This window comes from Corvus cornix, chromosome 5 (assembly GCF_000738735.6).
Source record: "Corvus cornix cornix isolate S_Up_H32 chromosome 5, ASM73873v5, whole genome shotgun sequence".
In the NCBI taxonomy this organism is placed as follows: Eukaryota; Metazoa; Chordata; class Aves; order Passeriformes; family Corvidae; genus Corvus; species Corvus cornix.
In genome coordinates, this window is record NC_046335.1 from 55806862 (window position 1) to 55824333 (window position 17472).

Consider the following 17472-nt stretch of genomic DNA (forward strand, 5'->3'; position numbering starts at 1 on the left):
ACCCAGTCAGCAAATACCACCGACAAATTCCTCTCCCCTCTTGCCTTTCTGCCCCCAAGGCACTGCTGCCCCACTACTTAATTGGAAATAAATTTTCTCACTGTACAAGCTGGCCACACTTGTACTCCTATTTAAAGTTCACAATTAGAGATGCTTCTAATGTTGAAAAAGAAATAATCAGCATAAGAGAAAAACGTATTTCTGGAATGTGTAAAATTTACATTCTATGACCAACTTTTGTGGCAAAGAATTCTGGAATGTAGATTTCCAAGCAAATATTCACAAGTTTCTCATTCAGAAAGAGAGTGAAGAACCAAAGATCAAAATGCATGAGATAGACAAAGGTTCACGTAGATTGGAAGACAAAGATACTAACACTAAAACAGACTGCAGAAATAAAGTAATCCATATATCCCAGTACTCCTTGGCCCAGTAAAAAAATTAGAAAAAATAAAAGTAAAAATAATTGACCATACTTCCTAAGTCTGCAGCTGGTCATTGAAGATTCACCTCCTGGAGTTTACAGCCTGCCCCTTGCCAAGGGAACAGAGCTTTCCCTTCTTACTGTCAGCGTTACACTATATATAAACCAAGTTGAGGAATTCTGCCTTTAGGACTGTCAATATAGATTTTGTTCACACTAGATCAACTAGCACAGAAAAAAAACCATTTTAAAATAATTGTCTATTTAGTCTGTGTGGTGGTATGCTGAATTCAGAATTGGAAGCATTTTGCCTGATAAATTCTAATCTAAGAGACACTAAAGGGACATTTCTTCCTAACAGTTTAGTATTTAACTATTCATTTAATCTCACAGCATGTATTTTTCAAAAATCAATAAACCAAATACATTGACGTATCCTTCTACCCAAGCAGCTGAAAAGCATGACTAACCCCCAGCATCAGATGACAGAAGAAGAAATGCTGTCCTGGTGGTAAAGTAACATTTCATGTTGCCAGCTGGCAGACTTGGGAGAAAAAGTCACCTTAATACGCTTCTTTAAAAAAAATGCACTAAGATGCATTAATATATTTCATTTTGTGGCAGAGCAAACCCAAAGCCCTTGCTTTACGACTCAGTTAAGTGGCTGTTCCATCAACCAGTATAAAGGATACCCTCAGGACAGTCCACAGGTCCTGCCCTTTCAGCAGCGGCTCCTGAGCAATGATGGCAGCAATTTGGAAGTAAGAAAAAAATGTTGTTACAGACAGCCCAAAATAACTCCAAGGGCTAGGGCCTGTCCACTGGCTCCGTCATGAAAATCAGAAAGGAAGAGATGAGATAAGAAGGGAAACAGACAATTGCATTGTGTTGTTTCCTTGAATCACCCTCTCTTCTGCTTCTCACCAGCCCTCACGCCACAGCGATGGCTGCAGGCAGTGACAGGCATTAGTAACACACTCGTTGCCATGCCCTTATTAACTGGTGCTCCAAGACACTGACAATGATTTGTACAAAATAGAGTCCCAATGCTTCTGTGTATGGAAAAGCATTCTGTGTTCAGAGGCGCTGAGCTGCCGCACGGAGGCTCCTGCAGGGGAGAGCACAGAGCTTTGACCTGACCAATCCGATTGACTCACCAAGCGCAGAGCGGAGCATGGGTGAGACTCCTGAGTCGCTCTGAACTTGCTCGATTCTCCCTTCCCTGTATATTTATCAAGTCAATATTGATCACGTTAAACAAAAGCATCCAGGGACCAAGCAGCTCAGCAGTATGCCATGCCAGGGCAGAACTCCCACAGCCCGGATATGAAAGGAGTAACACGGAAAAGATGGATGAACACAAAGGCAGCCCATCCATGTGGCTGCATTCACAAGCCAGGTAGGTTCAGTATCACCCTCACTGCAACCACATAGGGTTGGACTCAATGGTCTTAAGGGCATTTTCCAACCTAAATGATCCTAGGATTCTACAAACACCACCACAAAAGCTGGTGTCAGTTTTGGAAAATTTGTCCTAACACAGAAATTCCACAGAATATGTTATCAATGTATCATATCTATACAAGCATAGCAAATGCCTCAGTGAAAAATAAAAAGAAGACATTAATAAATGCTTATTTTACCATTGTTTAAATGTAAAACTACATTATGAGATTAATAACTATGATCCATATCTACTGAGGATCAGATCTGAACCTTCCAAATGCCTGCACTGACTTTGGGCTTGGAAAACAAACATCGCGTTAAGGTTTGTGTTGGTTAAAACTTACAAGATCTATTTGTCTTCATGTCATTTTACACCCAGTACTCACTTCCCTGCATCCTTGAAATAAGGCAATAAAAAGAGAAGAGATTTCATGGCAGCTACTCAACATCACGAGTGAAATGAAAATAACCCTGCTAGCAGAAGATATTTTTATTTGATCTATCACCAGCATAATATCATACATTCATGACAAAGTCTCACCTGACTTACTGGAAAAGAGCTCACATTATTATGGTTTAATGAGAAATACCTAACATGACTGAATAAAGCTGATGATTTAACAGGGGACTTCCATGAAAAGGTGGGTAAGCTGGGTTCAACAATAATTCTGGCAATTACATTGGAATCTTAATTGCATAAAATTAATAGTGGAAACATGACAGAGAGTGTTATATTAATTGCAGGTTACTAAAGGCAAAGAAATGGGCCTTCAGATATGACCCTTTGTTTTAAGTAGCAAAGAGCTAACAGCAAGATATGACACTGAAGGCAGTGAAGCCTTTTTTTTCCTTCTTGTTAGATCATAGTGAGGCCCTGGCACAGGTTGTCCAGAGAAGCTGTGGATGCCCCATCCCTGGAAATGTTCAAGGCCAGGCTGGATGGGGCCTGGAGCAACCTGATCTAGTGGAAGGTGTCCCTGCCCATGGCAAGGGGTTGGAATGGGATGATCCTTAGGGGCCCTTGCAACCTACCTCTTTGGTGAGTCTAAGTGGAATTCAAATATCATTGCATGAAAGTTTCTACTTTCCTCCTTTCTAGTAAGACCACATACTTTTCTGACATTTCCACATCTACAGCCATTTATCACTGCACACACTAAAAAGGCCGCGTTAAAGCCTCTGAATGTGTGTTCAACAGTCCCCATGAACAAATGTCACCATCCACATAAATGTGAAAAATTGCCTGCACAGGCACCAACCTCAGCATCCTCCATCTCTGTGTTTTATAAACTAGTATGTTTCCAGCTGTAGCATTAAAATAACTTCCCTTAAATTTTCATCCTCGTGCAGCAGTCAGTCTGTGGATGAGAGAAGTGCTTAAATGGCACAGCTAAGTATAGATAAATGTTGCTTTTGCTGTATGCTGAAGCTGCTAATACAAGACCCATGGATGCAACCTGTGACATTCCAGAGTAATCAGTCCTGCAGAGCATTTCAGCACTGCAGCATGCTCCAAATAAACAGTGGGAAGTGTCAAAAGAGTACATGCATTCTTTAAGTGGTATGAACAAATTTTTGATGAAGATGCTTTTTCTCAGGATACCTGCAAAATTTAATGAGAAGTAACAGGTTAAGCTCTTGTAGCAGTTTGACATATTATCTGCCAAATGTAATTCTCGAGGCAAGAGAAGACTGTCCTCATGTATTACCTTATTAACATGTGCCTAGCATGCCTGTCTAGAAGAGATGGAGCCTGACTGGACCCGTCTGGTATGACCTAGGAGATAATTTATGAGGTTTATCAGGATCATGGTGTTAGAAAGAACATAAAGGTTTAAATAACAATTAAATAACTATATCCAGATGAAAATACCATGTCTGCTAACATTAAGCTTAGTCACAGTCTACAGTGCAGTTTATTTGCACTGAAGGCCAGCATATTTCTCACCAACTGCTGGAACACAGCAATATAAAAGACTTTGAAGCACATACAAAAAATGCAGTTCAGAGCTTACAAACACATCATAGAAGTACCTGAAATCGTATTTCAAGACATGTATCATATTTCTGTTTAATGTGCAATCTTCAGTTTCAAGTATGAGGCGCAAAGAAACACTGCTTACAAATTTCTAACATCTGCCTTTATCAGTGACAGGTAATTACCCTTTTTTTCATGCAACAAATTTCATATATTAGGTATAACTTACTCTGTCACGAGGTGTAATTCTCCCCAGTAGACAACCAAACCAATAGGAATGCTGACAGAAGTAATACACAAAGGAAGACAATGGAGGGAAAACTAAAAAAACCAAAACAAACACCTGCATGCCCAAATGCCATGTGGACAGAATTTAGGTAACTACATCTAAAAATGCTATTCCATAGTTTTAATTATGGTTTAGGAATGGTATGCCCCAATTGAGTGTTTCCACTGAAACACTCAAAATCACATGCTGCTCACTCACTCTCCCCTTCCTCTGTGGCAGGATGGACAAGAGGACTGGAGACACAAAAAGCAAGGATCATGGATTGAAACAAGAATAATTTACTAGAAACAGCAATAAGATAAGAAAATTAACAGTAGCAGCAACAATATTAATAGAAGAGGGCACAACAAACGATTCATATGCGAATGCTCACCCCCTTGGAAAACCCAACTGCAATGTCCCACTGTGCAACCCAGAAGGGACCCCTTCTCCCATTCCTGGAAAACTATATGCTAATATGAAATAACCTCCATGTCCTAGCCAAGGCCCCTCCTGGCCACTGTAAAAATCAACCCTGTTCTGGCTAGAATCAGGATATTAACCAGCTCTTACTCTATACCATCCATGTCACGCCCGTATCCTACACCTTCTAATTAGAAATAGATAGATAGATAGGTAGATACACACAAAATAATGGGTATCATTTCTGTAGTCAATGGCCATCCCTCCAAGATGTCTGTTGAGGTCATTTAGTCCGTGACTGTGGGTTCTATCCACCCTAGATGTCTTCCAGGGCAGGAGGGCTGCTGTGCTGCTGGCTGGCTGCTGCATCAGGAACCCATGATGGGTGCATCTGGAGCAGTCCATACTCACCTTCCATGGCAATTATGACACACAGTGACAGTGTCATTCAGCAACCAGTATTATAAATACAATTCAACACTACAGACTGCTCTCATCCAAAATTCAAATTCCTTTGAGGTACAGATCGTGTTTCCTCGGGGTTAGTGGTTACAGCAAGTGGCTGTAAGATGGTAAGTATGTTGCCTGTTCTCTACTCCAGCTGTGTGCAGGTGCTTATTTGATCCTTTTACTTTCATCTGATGAACATTTAATGCAAGGGGCACAAATACTGACTGGATGAAACCTCAACATCTGAGCTATTTCTGAATTTCAGGGCCTTTACAGCAGTAGAAGTATAAATAAATAATGGAGCACTAAAAATCACTTGGCAATAACCATTAGCAATTACTAATAGATTCCCACTCATTTTTATTTTGGCTTCAACTACTTCTCTGTGATGTCACTGAAAACTAGTTTCTAAATCTTTTTCTAAGCTCACTCTATCTGCCAGGGATTCAAAGATAAGCAATAGGTGGATTTGACTAGTCAGTTCTCTCTTCAGAAATGATGAATGCAACCTGCCCTTGATATCTACAGCGGAAGAGGAACGCTTGTTGTCTGTGTTTATTGTATGTATGATATAAACAGAGCAAAGCATATTCAGCACGGAACTAACAAACTAAGTACCTAATTACGTACGTAGTCTCATTGGAGTCAATCACTTACTTTTAGTTAGACACATACCTTGCTCAGTCAGGTGTAAAATTACCACATTAACAATTGTCTCACTTGCCTCTCTCCGAAGGCTAAGGGAACACTGTGTGGTGCATGCAGGACTGATTTGATTGCCTCCATCTTTTATTGGGAAATAACAAATGTCATGGCAATATCAGATGACTATTGTTTCCTTTGTTCTGTTCAGAGGGAGGAATAATGGGTGTCAGGAAAAAGTACAACCATGTGTCTCGGTAATAAAAGTGGCATATTAATGAGCATCAGTAAACCATTACAATTAATGCAGGGGAATGGATATTGCCTACTTAAACTCTGCAACTGTTCTAGCAGCTCCACACCCAGATGCCATTTTTTTCCATCCCAGGGCTTTCCACTAGTAGCAGCTCCTTCACAAAGCCATCAGACACTGTGAAATCATATGCTCAAGGGAATGGGGAGAGACATTTCAATAGTACAAGTGACTGCTGAGAACAGTTATTCAGTCTGTTCATCAGTGGCAGCAAATGCATCCCATAATCTATACCCTAAAGGTTACAACACAATTAACAGACTACAGAGGAGAACAGATAAGATAGATGTGCACAAAAGTATGGATGTCTATTGCTTTCACATTTTTGAAAAACAAAAGGTACGTTTCTGAATTTTACATAATTTTAACATTTCAAACCCTGCTTGATATGCCTGTGTATAATAAAGTCATATAAATAAACAGTTTTGAAGTTCAGCTTCAAAAATCCAGATCGACAATTTCCCTCTTCATGGTCACAACCCAAAAATAAAAAGGGAGGGGGGGAGGGGGCGGGGAAAACTGCAAGCACCATCAAGGTGACACACTAAGTTGTTTGAGTATTTATTGATAGAATAACAACACAGGTCACACAGCTCTGGCCCTTCAGGAATACTTAAATAAAAACTCTTAGGTTTTATGACATACAAATTGCTCATTTTTACTCTTGGATGACTGAATTTTAAATTATGTTGAAAAGCAGGACACCTTCAATTCCCACTTCTGCTTGGTTTACTTTAACTTCTAACTCCCTCTGCACATAATGTGTTCTGAGCTATTTTAATTCACATTATTCTTGTAGTTTGTGTACTGAATTCACCTAATAATTCATTTTGATGATACAATCTTCAAAGCATCATTTGTTGGTTTTTTAGTAGGTTCCAGAATAGATTGTTTTTCACTGAAACATTTCTTTCAGGTACCATTCTCAGTATAGAGTTTAAACTTGCTGTTAGTCTTGTACTTAGCATATGCTTACTTGGCATAGCCACATTCATTATTTTTATTGTTGAACACTTTAGGTAAGAACTCCATACACACACAGGGGCGCCTCAACTTTTCAGCATGTTGCAGAGGCTAAAACACCAGCACTACTGTGAAACAGCTGAACTGGAGAATCTTTCCAGATAAAAAGATGCAAACTGTCCCATCAAACATCCTGCATGGCTTCCAGATTTGCCTTTCCCAGTGTTCAAAAAATAAATGCAATCTCCAAAACTAGCAAACCAACCAATGTGTCACACAAAGTGAGCCATAACTACATGCAGGGCAATCCAAGTCTTATTACTATAAAATATCCTTTTCAGTAATGTGGTCAAGTAAAGGGTTTGTAATAAGTTTTTGCTCTGATGGATATCTACCAGAAGCTGCACTGTGGAAAAAAAAATCCATGTGTATCAGGTAGCTTTTTTTTTACTAGCCCAGGCACCAGTGCCCACTTTGGCACAGGAGATTTGAAGGATATGCCTTTTGCTATGTCTGTGAAAAAACTCAGTTTGTAAATGTTTAATCACACACTATTAATCTTACAGCATCCATCATGTTTCACAATGGTGCTTGAGCCAGGAGAGGACAAACAAAGAGAAGAAAGATCCAGTTGGGGAACAGAGGGAATGGGAAGATAATGAGGACTGCAGGAGCTGCAGAAAGGAAAGTCAACTGTAATACACTCACCTGGGAACCTGGGATTGAGCCCCTTTTCCCCAAATCCTCCCCCAATGGCAAAACCAGAGAGTAATATCGTACTCCTCAAGTCATGGAAAAACGTGAGGGTGAGAGCCACAGGCCTGAAAACCTGGACAATTGCTCAAACAACTAAATCACTGCACTACACCAGAGAGCTCATGCAAAGGCAGACAAAGAATATCTCCACTCCATTGCAAGCATTTGATAAAAACAGTTTATACTGGTTTCTGAAGGACCTGGTAACATCCTAAATTCAGTACAAATACTGGGACAGTAACTAATAGAAACAGGGTCACACAATGAACAATAAAAATAATAAACACAGAACACATATTTTCAGGACTTCATCTCCTTCACGGATTTACATGTTTATACTGTGCACTGAATGAGGCAGAGGGACCAAAAACCCCATAATACCTGTGATCTTATTAGCAAGGACTGTATGCACGTGACTTAACACTGAATAGGTAACCTAAATTTTACATATCCACAAGTGCTTGATTTTGGAGTCCTTCTGTTTGATTCTTTAGGTATTTTAAAAATGGTTTTGATAGTTTCTGTGAAGCAATCACAGCCCAGTGGTTTAAGAACAGAATTATCAGACTGGGAACAGAGTCTGAATCCTGGTACCAATCATGGATATCACATTTGACAAATCACTCAATGGTTTTACTTTGATGTATTGTAGTGGGGGAAATTACTGGGAAGAGGAGGCTGAAAAGAGTTTCCTGGCTGGCATCTATTCAATTGCTATGGCAAAGAATAGCCCCCCCAAAAAACCTTTGTACAAATAGAACACACACCAATGTTATCCTCACCCAAAAGAGACTGCTCTAATAGTAATTCTATCCAGAAGAACATAAAAATCAATCAACTATGTTATTCCAGCATCCTCTCTCCAACTACAGACCAAAACAAACATCAAGGAGAAGAACAGGGCAAGGATCTGGTGCATAAAGATTACCCATCACCCTTCTCAAACCAAATATGGTACCCTCCCTATTTGGGCTGTTCTTCTGTCTAGCATCCTCGCCACCGTGTGACCAAGGACTCTCCAGATTAATTATGTGCTGCGTGAAAAGCCACTTTCTTCCGCGCTGGGGTGCCAACACAGTGTTACCAAAACTGTCGCCAAAACCAACAACTGCAAGGCCCCTCTTTTACATTTGAGCAAGATATTTATATTATGTTTTCAAAATTGTTTGGTTCTGTTCTATAAGGAATAGAAATAGTTTCACGTTATTTGGCATCTCCTTGCCTTTTATTGTACTTATTCCATAAACATGAATCCCGAAATGGTTGCACACTGTAACTGATTTCACAGAGAGGAAACTCTGCACTGCTATTGCTATTGTGCTCCGAGTGCTGCTCTGAGCCAAGCCCACGCTGCAATCGGCTTTGTGCAATGATATATTTGAAGATGCTCTTAATGAACTGATTTTTCTCAGCCACCATCAAAAATTAAGCACTTTGTTCCAAATAACTGCATGTCAAGCTCCCAGGGCAGGCCAGGAGAGTAACAGATCTAAAAAGGCAGGGTTTCACTCATAAGGATTGCAAGTTTAGGGCAGGCAGTACTGCTGACCAAACCACTGTCCATGGTGCCTATTGCTCTACCGTCAAAAAGGCAGTAAAGCACAGAGAATGAGTTCTTTCAATAAAGGACGTGTTTGAGGGCTAATGATTGATAATATTAGTTTTCAATACTGCAGGAATAAAAAGGAAAGTATTAGCTTGTATAACACAAATGAAGCATTCCTGTAGCATTAGAGAGCTGACTTCAGAAGGTTCCAAATGGGGCTCCTCAATGTTTTGGTGACAGCAACCTGGGAGGAGATGTATCTGCTGCAAACAGGAGTTATTGACTAAGATGATCTCAAACACAATGTAGAAAATGAGTACAATGTATGGAGCAGAAATTAATTATAAGGTAACACCTTCACATTTTTTCTTTTATTAACTATGCTCTTAAAAGAGAAAGGAATGAATACTGAAATAGTCTCATGCTTCTACACAACCCAGTTTTACTGGCCAGGAGATTGTGGAAAACATATCTGTTAACTTGTCATCACCAGGCAATTCTTTTGTGCATGCTGCACAGGACCATGACCCCAGAGTGAACAGCTGACCTGAAAGCAATGACTGCAAATGAAAGAAACAGGAGACAACAAGCAACTGAGTCAACAACAGACTCTCCACTTCAGCATCTGAACCTAGGAACCCTCATAGGCACTCATGAGTAGGTCTGCTGAGCCCTTTGCACTTATTCATACAGGCAGAAAAACCTGTCAAATTAAGTTTCAAAATATTTCACACAACTACAGCTTTTCCTTCCTTTTATACAGGTACAGCAGTTCTCTGGACTGGACCACTTCTCCAGCAAGCACAAATCACTGCTACACTCCTTTTAAATTAGTTATAAATCTACAGTGGTGAGAAAATCTGTGACAGCAAAGAGATCAGGATCTGGATTCTGACAAGGTACATGAATCATGGGTTTTAAATGAGCTATTTCCATAACTGATGTGCATTCTATATCATCTTGAACAATCTCAGGCACAGAACAGGATCCCATGACCAGGAAGCACTGGGCCCTTAGGCTGTAAAATTGGGCTGCACAGTGGTGGATGTGCAGAGCTTAGCTCTCAATACAATGTAGTGGCTTGAGAGGCACCCACCCACCAGAGCTGCTCTATCACTGCCCTCTGCACCTGGACAGGAGAGAGAAAATAGAACCAAGGGTTCATGGGTTGAGATAAGGACTGAGAGAGAGATCACTCACTGAATACCTTCATGGGTAAAACAGACTCAACCTGCAGATATTAACTGAATTTATTACCAACAAAATCAAAGGATAGTGAGAAATAAAACAAATCTTAATAAATCTTTCCCCCACCCCACACTCCTTCCCAGGCTTTATCTCCTCCTCCTCAGGAGCACAAACAGATGGAGTGTAGCCCCCCCACTACCAAAGCCTGGCCACACAAACCCAACCCATACAAAAATAATTACATCTGAATTTCAACACCTCTAAATCTAGGCAATGATCTTTTAAGGGCAAGAAAAAGTTATTATAAATCATCTTAATTTCATAAAAATTATTTTAAATCATTACAGTACAAAACCAAACCAAGAACAGCACTAGAACTGAAGGAGTTTAAAAAGTACGTGGCAAATTCACAAGGGAGTTTATATAACTCAAAATCCAAACACAAACATAGAGATTACAATGACTGTACCACATTTGATAAATATCTAATAATGAACAAAAATACAAAGATTCTTATATTAAGATTTCAAATTTTCATTTTTATTAGTACAGTGGATTTGGGACTACAGAAAATTTAGTGGCTTCAACAATACTGTCTTGAGTCTGTGTCCAGCCATGCTAGTTTTAGAATGAAAAAAAAAAAATTAGAATTCTAACTGCATTGCTGTACAAATCTATACTGGTTTAAAATTATTAAATCAATTATATCTAGACTGCCTCACCCAAAAAGTGCGACTATCCCAGTGTCTTACACTTGGCATGGCATTTTCCACATGTGCCATGTGACACCAAAATGCACATGAATGCACTTGCCTGCTTTTGCAGTGATTTATTCATTATATATTAGCTGTGAAAAAATATACAAAGCTCAAGACTGTGAAGAATGAAGATGAAAAGTCTCAGCATGAAAGAATAAGTGAGCAAAACTCACTCATTCTTTCATGAGACTGGTGAATAGTACACCAAAACAGCAATTAAAGCCATGATAAGGCATATCAACCCTTCAAAGCCTTATAGCCACAAGAAATTCCAAGGCTATGGGAAAGTCATGTTTGTTTCTTTCCATCTTTGCCTACATATATTCATAACTCACTCCAATGCTTCCTAAAGGCTTTCAACTCCACTTCCAAAAGACACATATGCATGCAAAAAACATAAACCTAAGTGGCAGTTAGTTACCTTAGAGTGATCTGATATACTTTAATATCAAGATACCAGCATTTCTGACTGTCTCCCATTGCTGACATTTAAAGTTAATCTACCTTAGCTTTGCTGATGTCAATGTAAAAGGGACACAAAAAGCAGACTACTCAGTACAGAAATAACCAAAGAGAATTACTTTTTTTCTTCTTTAGCTCTTACTAAAAATACTCTTGAGTATTTTTTGTATCAGGAGAAATTCTGTAACACATAAAAATTTCTTTCTCTTTAATCATCTGTTTACTACACCACCACTACACTGCCTACACACTGGAAGATATACAACTTCTTTCAGGGACACATCTTTCAGATTATTAAATATATTTCCGACTAAGAAATATAAAAATGCCTGCTTTGAAACAAAGAAAACAGAAGTGCAAGACAGCTCTCAGAATGTCACTGGATAAAGCAACATGTCCATCCAATTATAATTTGGGATTAAAACAGTGTAAAAGAGGCCAACTTACTGACTGACATCAAACAGAAGCAATTGTGAAGCCTGAGATGTACTCTTGTTGTCAGGAAACATTCTAGGTGTATTATGAATACAGACTCCCTATGATTATCCCCACTACCATACAAAAAATAAGAGTATCTGCTCCAAATCAAGTTGCTTTTTGTATAAGGGTCCAAATAATTTACTCCTGAAGTGACCAGTAAGTCCACCAGTAACAAGCCCACTCCTAAACACACATCCCGAAACAAAAAATACATAAGTGCAACTAAGAAAACAAACTTCCAGATTACACCAGAATTACTGGTGTAAGAGTCACTTAGAAATAACAGCTCTAGTCTTTAAGACTCCACTATATACTGAGTTGTAATCCCTTAAGAGTCTCCTGTGTAATGCTGCAGAAAAATATAACACAGGAAAAATAATCATGGTCTCTACTCTGGCAGAAATAAGCCATCATACAGCCTAAATATTAATTAGAATAAACACTGTTTTGACTTTTATTTCACAATACCTGATGTTTTTCTGCCCAGGCATCAGTCATATTGCACACATTTGCTTTACGGTGTATGATTGTAACTAAATCCACCTCATTTAATCATTCCAATAAATCTACACCTCAGTAGAAACCACTAAATGAGATATTAACAGCACACTAAATATACCTGTTAGACAGATTATACATGTAAAATGTGGAAGTACAGTGAACAGTATTTGCACTTAATTGCTAGACTTCTGTTCATTCTCCATGACAAAGCTACATGAGAAAGATTAGCAAACACACCTCGTCCATGTTTCTGAAGAATTGCTCTTGTTTAGCATCTGAATATGTTCAAGGCCACTTCTATCTTTCTGATAGCATATAAGGATGTCTGTGGGCAGAATTTATGCTTTAAAACAAACATTTGGAACAAAATACCAAGAGTTAGGACAAGGCTTGTACACTACATCTGAATTTCCTTGTACAAAAGAAAACAACTAACTGCAACAAAACCTGGATGGCAACTTGTACATTGTTCCTGGTAAAATATGATGGGTGGGGGCTTACTTAAGGCATTTAATCCCAAATGCTATCACTCATTTTAAGAAAGTTTATGATGTTTCAATCTGCCTTGGTTCTTTCCTTTGGCTTCAGTCTGTGGTACAGGGCACAAGCTCTATAATAAACTCTGCTAAGCTGTAGGACTGTACATCCCACAGCAAGTGTTCTCTGCCTTCCCTCTCACTGAGGCAGAGGAGACTGTGGGGCACAAAGTCTTTTATGTTTTAAACAAATGGCACGTATTACTTCAGCATGTCACTTCCACAGCATGTGGTGCAAGGCTGCCAAGAAAAATTGGAACTAGAACTTACCAAGACAAAAAGCAGAGAAAGGCATTTTCCCCCGATACATTTTCCAGCCTCCCAGATTCAAGCCCTGTCAAGATTACACACAGAAACACTGGAACAGAACACAGACCAAGAGCCTCTAAGGTCTGAAAATGGTATTTATCTCTGTATCTGCTATCCCTGGTTCTTCAGCTGAAGCTATGACAGTGAGTTTTATTCATGTTATAGACGACAGTGTTTTATGTTCACACACACAGTCCTGTCTATGGTTACTCTTAAACCTGGTTGTCCTAGGAAACTGAAACTGTCCCAGGAAACTGAAACTGCTTTCATCTAACTATTGCCACTAAACACTGACTTCCCACAAGGTCCATCCTGACAGGCACACTTCAAAGTACCATGCTGTACCAAGTAGCCATCACTTGCCCACCACAACTTTTTTTAACTACAGCACTCAGTTGCTAAACCAATTTTTACCACCTTTCCCTTCTACTCGAAGTGCAGCCTTAGCACTGCACGACTACATCCTATCATGAAGTTTCGTGAAATTGCTCCAATTGTCCTTATTCTACCCTCACCTATGATTTCTATAATTAACTTAGAGAATTCAAGTAAAAGGGCATGACATGTCTTCTAGTATCCACCTATAACATTTTCTGTGTCCCAAATCACTCTTACCTCTTTCTATTTTTTTAGAAGTTTACTTCATCGAAAAGAGCAATTTAACAATTCTGTAGGTTCAGAATCTCTCTCTATACAAGTAGTTATACCTCTGTCCTTTGCTTTTGATGCTGTCATTTCTTCCAGAATTGATCTCTCTGGTTTACTTATCATTTTCTGAAGAAATCCTAAGATATAATCTACCTGATTCTGAGTCCATTGTTCTGTCCAGCTTACTGATGGCAATGGCACAGTGTTGTCCTGCCTTACCACTTCAGCTCACCTCAGCTTCATTCTGCTCGCATCTAGTACCCCAATTTAAGTGTCTGCCTGAGATGCTAAAGTTCGCTTCTTCCAGGGAAACTGAGAGTATCCACAGGAAATCTTATTTGTCTCTAGTTTATTGTCTCACTGTCTATATACATATATATATATATAACCATGTGTTTGTAAAGTTTCTGTTGCATTCATCTCCACTTCTCTTTCCATTTTTGTGCTACCTAAACTATGGCAGTATCTCTTTTAATGCTAAAGTGCCTTCAAGTCTTGGTCTGTGCCCTTTCTTCACCACCCTCCTCTGTGACAGTGTCCACATTTTTGACACAATTTGGTCTCTACATAGCCCAGTGTACTACATTTACAATAATGCAATTCTTTATGCACATGAGTTTTTGCTACTCAAGATGTGTGACAGTCTGATTATACGGGGTTTTAAAAAAAATATTCTATTTCCTCTTCATTATTTGGGTTTTGTTTGGTTTTTTTTCCCCTAAATCCCCAGCAATCATTATATTCATGTCCATATTATTTCTGTTCCTTTTTATTTCTCTGTGCTTTTCACAAAAATTGCAAACAACACAAATTCCTGCCAGAGTAATGGAGTTATATTTGCCAGTAGTCCACAATACAATTTAATTCAACTACATAGGTTTTCTCTTCTAAAACAAAAAAAACCAGTATCCTGGTTTTTTTATAAAGACTATCAATGTGTTATTCACTAAAGCCAAAGAGGATCATTACTGTGATTTTATTTTTTGTAACACTGCTAAAATAGATTGTTGAAATGGACTGTAGAATCATGCACAAAACCAGTCCTTTTATCTCATCGTAAAATCATCATTTTTCTGTTTATGGTTTTGCTGAACAATATTAGTAAGATTTCCTACTGAACCACAGAGATGTATTATTTCAGAAGTAGTTGGAACCACTGTTTTGTGTGTGTACACATCTATAACATGTAAACATTTATAAAGAGCTTGCAGATGTCTCAAGGAGAATAGAAACATTTATCTTATCTTCAGATGGTATTACAGCAAACATATCACCTTGACTTTTATCTATGTTTTTCCAATCTGTATTGCCTGAAGATAAAGTCCTAAAATACTACAAGCCAACAGCAGTTTGTAGTTGTCCTGACATGCTCACACCTCTTTCCTTGTGCCAGGCCCAGCATCTGTGCAAGAAAACTGTGTGGCAGGTAACTGATGACCGATCACTGTTAAACTTGGCAAAAAAACAGGCAGAAGTGATGTTTCTGCTATCATGGGCAAAATGGGAACATTTCTTCAATTATCATCCAAACTTGTGAAAACCTTGAGTAACCACAGAACCACAGGCTCAGAAAATCAAACCAGTACTGTGTTAAACAGTTATAAAACACAGTATTGTGGTTTATAATTTACTGAAATGAAGATGATTCTAACAGTAGCTCGTTAGCAGTAATGACTACTCCATGCAGTGCTGGATTATTCTTGTCCTTAATGACTTCAATAATTATTAGACTGCAAACCCCTTTCTATAATCTCCAGATGTCTTTCCAGTTGATGCTTCCCAGTCAGAATATAAGAACACATTTCCCTATATTTTCATGCATATCTATTCTCAAAAAGGCAACTACAACTACACTTGCATCTACAATTCAAGGTATACTAAAAATATACACAATATGCAACATTTCTATATATAAAAACATATACTCTAGTAGCTCAGGTTTCAACAGAACGTTGAGAGTAAAAACATTATTGCATTTCTCTAGTGCAATTTCATTACTACAACATTACTAGGTTAATAAATATGCAGTAGGAGTTTCACTTTGAGTTTTTGGCACATTAACGGTATGCAAATGAAGAAAACCAGTGTGAAAACATCGATTTTATTAACTAATCCAAACATCCCAGTTTCAAAGAAATATAATTAATATAATTAATATAATAATAATAATAAAAAGAAAATACTACAGTCAGGCTGTTCAGTACTCGGACTTCTCTGAAACTCCAGTTGCCTGTGCTGCAATTCATATTTACTGTAATCAAAGACTGAAAATACACTGCAGTGAGTTTCTCCCTGGTATTGCCTGTTGATCTTCAGTATAGACAGGCCAAGGTTTAACTTGCCCAACACTTTCAGTACATTTTTCTATGCTTTCTTCAGTCTTTACAAAGCATTTTAGTTTTAAGTGCAGGGATGCTCTGGCATAGGTGGAAAGTACCCAGAGAAAGTCATCTCAAAACCAATCTGATGTTGGCTAATTCAGCAGCTGACAGGACAATCTTGGCGAAGTTCTTCAGCTTGAAACAGGAATGACATCAAAGCTCATTGTCCTTTAAGGAACAGTTTGGCCAATTTACAACACTCTGAAAAATTAATATCCAGCCTGCTGTGCCCCAAATTGTACAGAATGTTTTATCCAGTACATTCCTCAGTTTCAATTGTTGTCATTGCAAAAAACCCCCTAAAATTTAGTTTTCTATTGCTGTAATCCTGTTTGCAAAGTATGAAAACTCAGACAAGACAAAAAATAGCTGTTTATGAGACAAATATAATTCATAAATGCATGAGTTACAACTCAATAGGACTTCAAGACAGAGCCCTCACTAATCCAACCCTCCTTTGTCCTTACAGGAGATATTTGCTTCTCTTTCTCTACCAAAAAAAAATGGCATGCCATAAATGAATACTTCACAGAAAGCATGGCTAGCTATCATTATTTCTTGTTTACATAACAGAGAAATCTTCAAAATACACATTTAAAGATTTATATGTTAAAAAAAAAATCATGATTCTGATGCAAGTAGTCAAATAACAACCACATGATGCTAGCATAAAAGACAATTATCCTAATTTAAAATGCGTCTCATTAAAACTTAAAAGTCAAAGGTGACAGTACATACCATCCAGTTTATAAAACATGAACACCACTCAAAAGCTGAATTATACTAGCTCAAATGACAGTATTCAGTGCAGCAAATGAAAGTTTTCCTTGCATTCAAAAAATAATTCCTTCTTCCTAAGAAGTTATGCACAAATCAATTCCCATCATGTCCATTTGCCAGAAGATGTCTTAAAGCAAATCACTGCAAAATCCAGCCATCATAAGTTACCAGAATGTAGGTGACTGTCAGCAAATATTAATAAAGCCTGACACGTTTATGG

General features: G+C 38.5%; 1 protein-coding gene across 3 annotated transcripts in view; it reads right to left on the reverse strand.

The window, feature by feature from the left end:
• NELL1 (neural EGFL like 1) overlaps positions 1-17472 on the reverse strand; it is a 297795-nt gene that overhangs the window by 95995 nt on the left and 184328 nt on the right. The gene's annotated exons all lie outside the window — the stretch shown is intronic.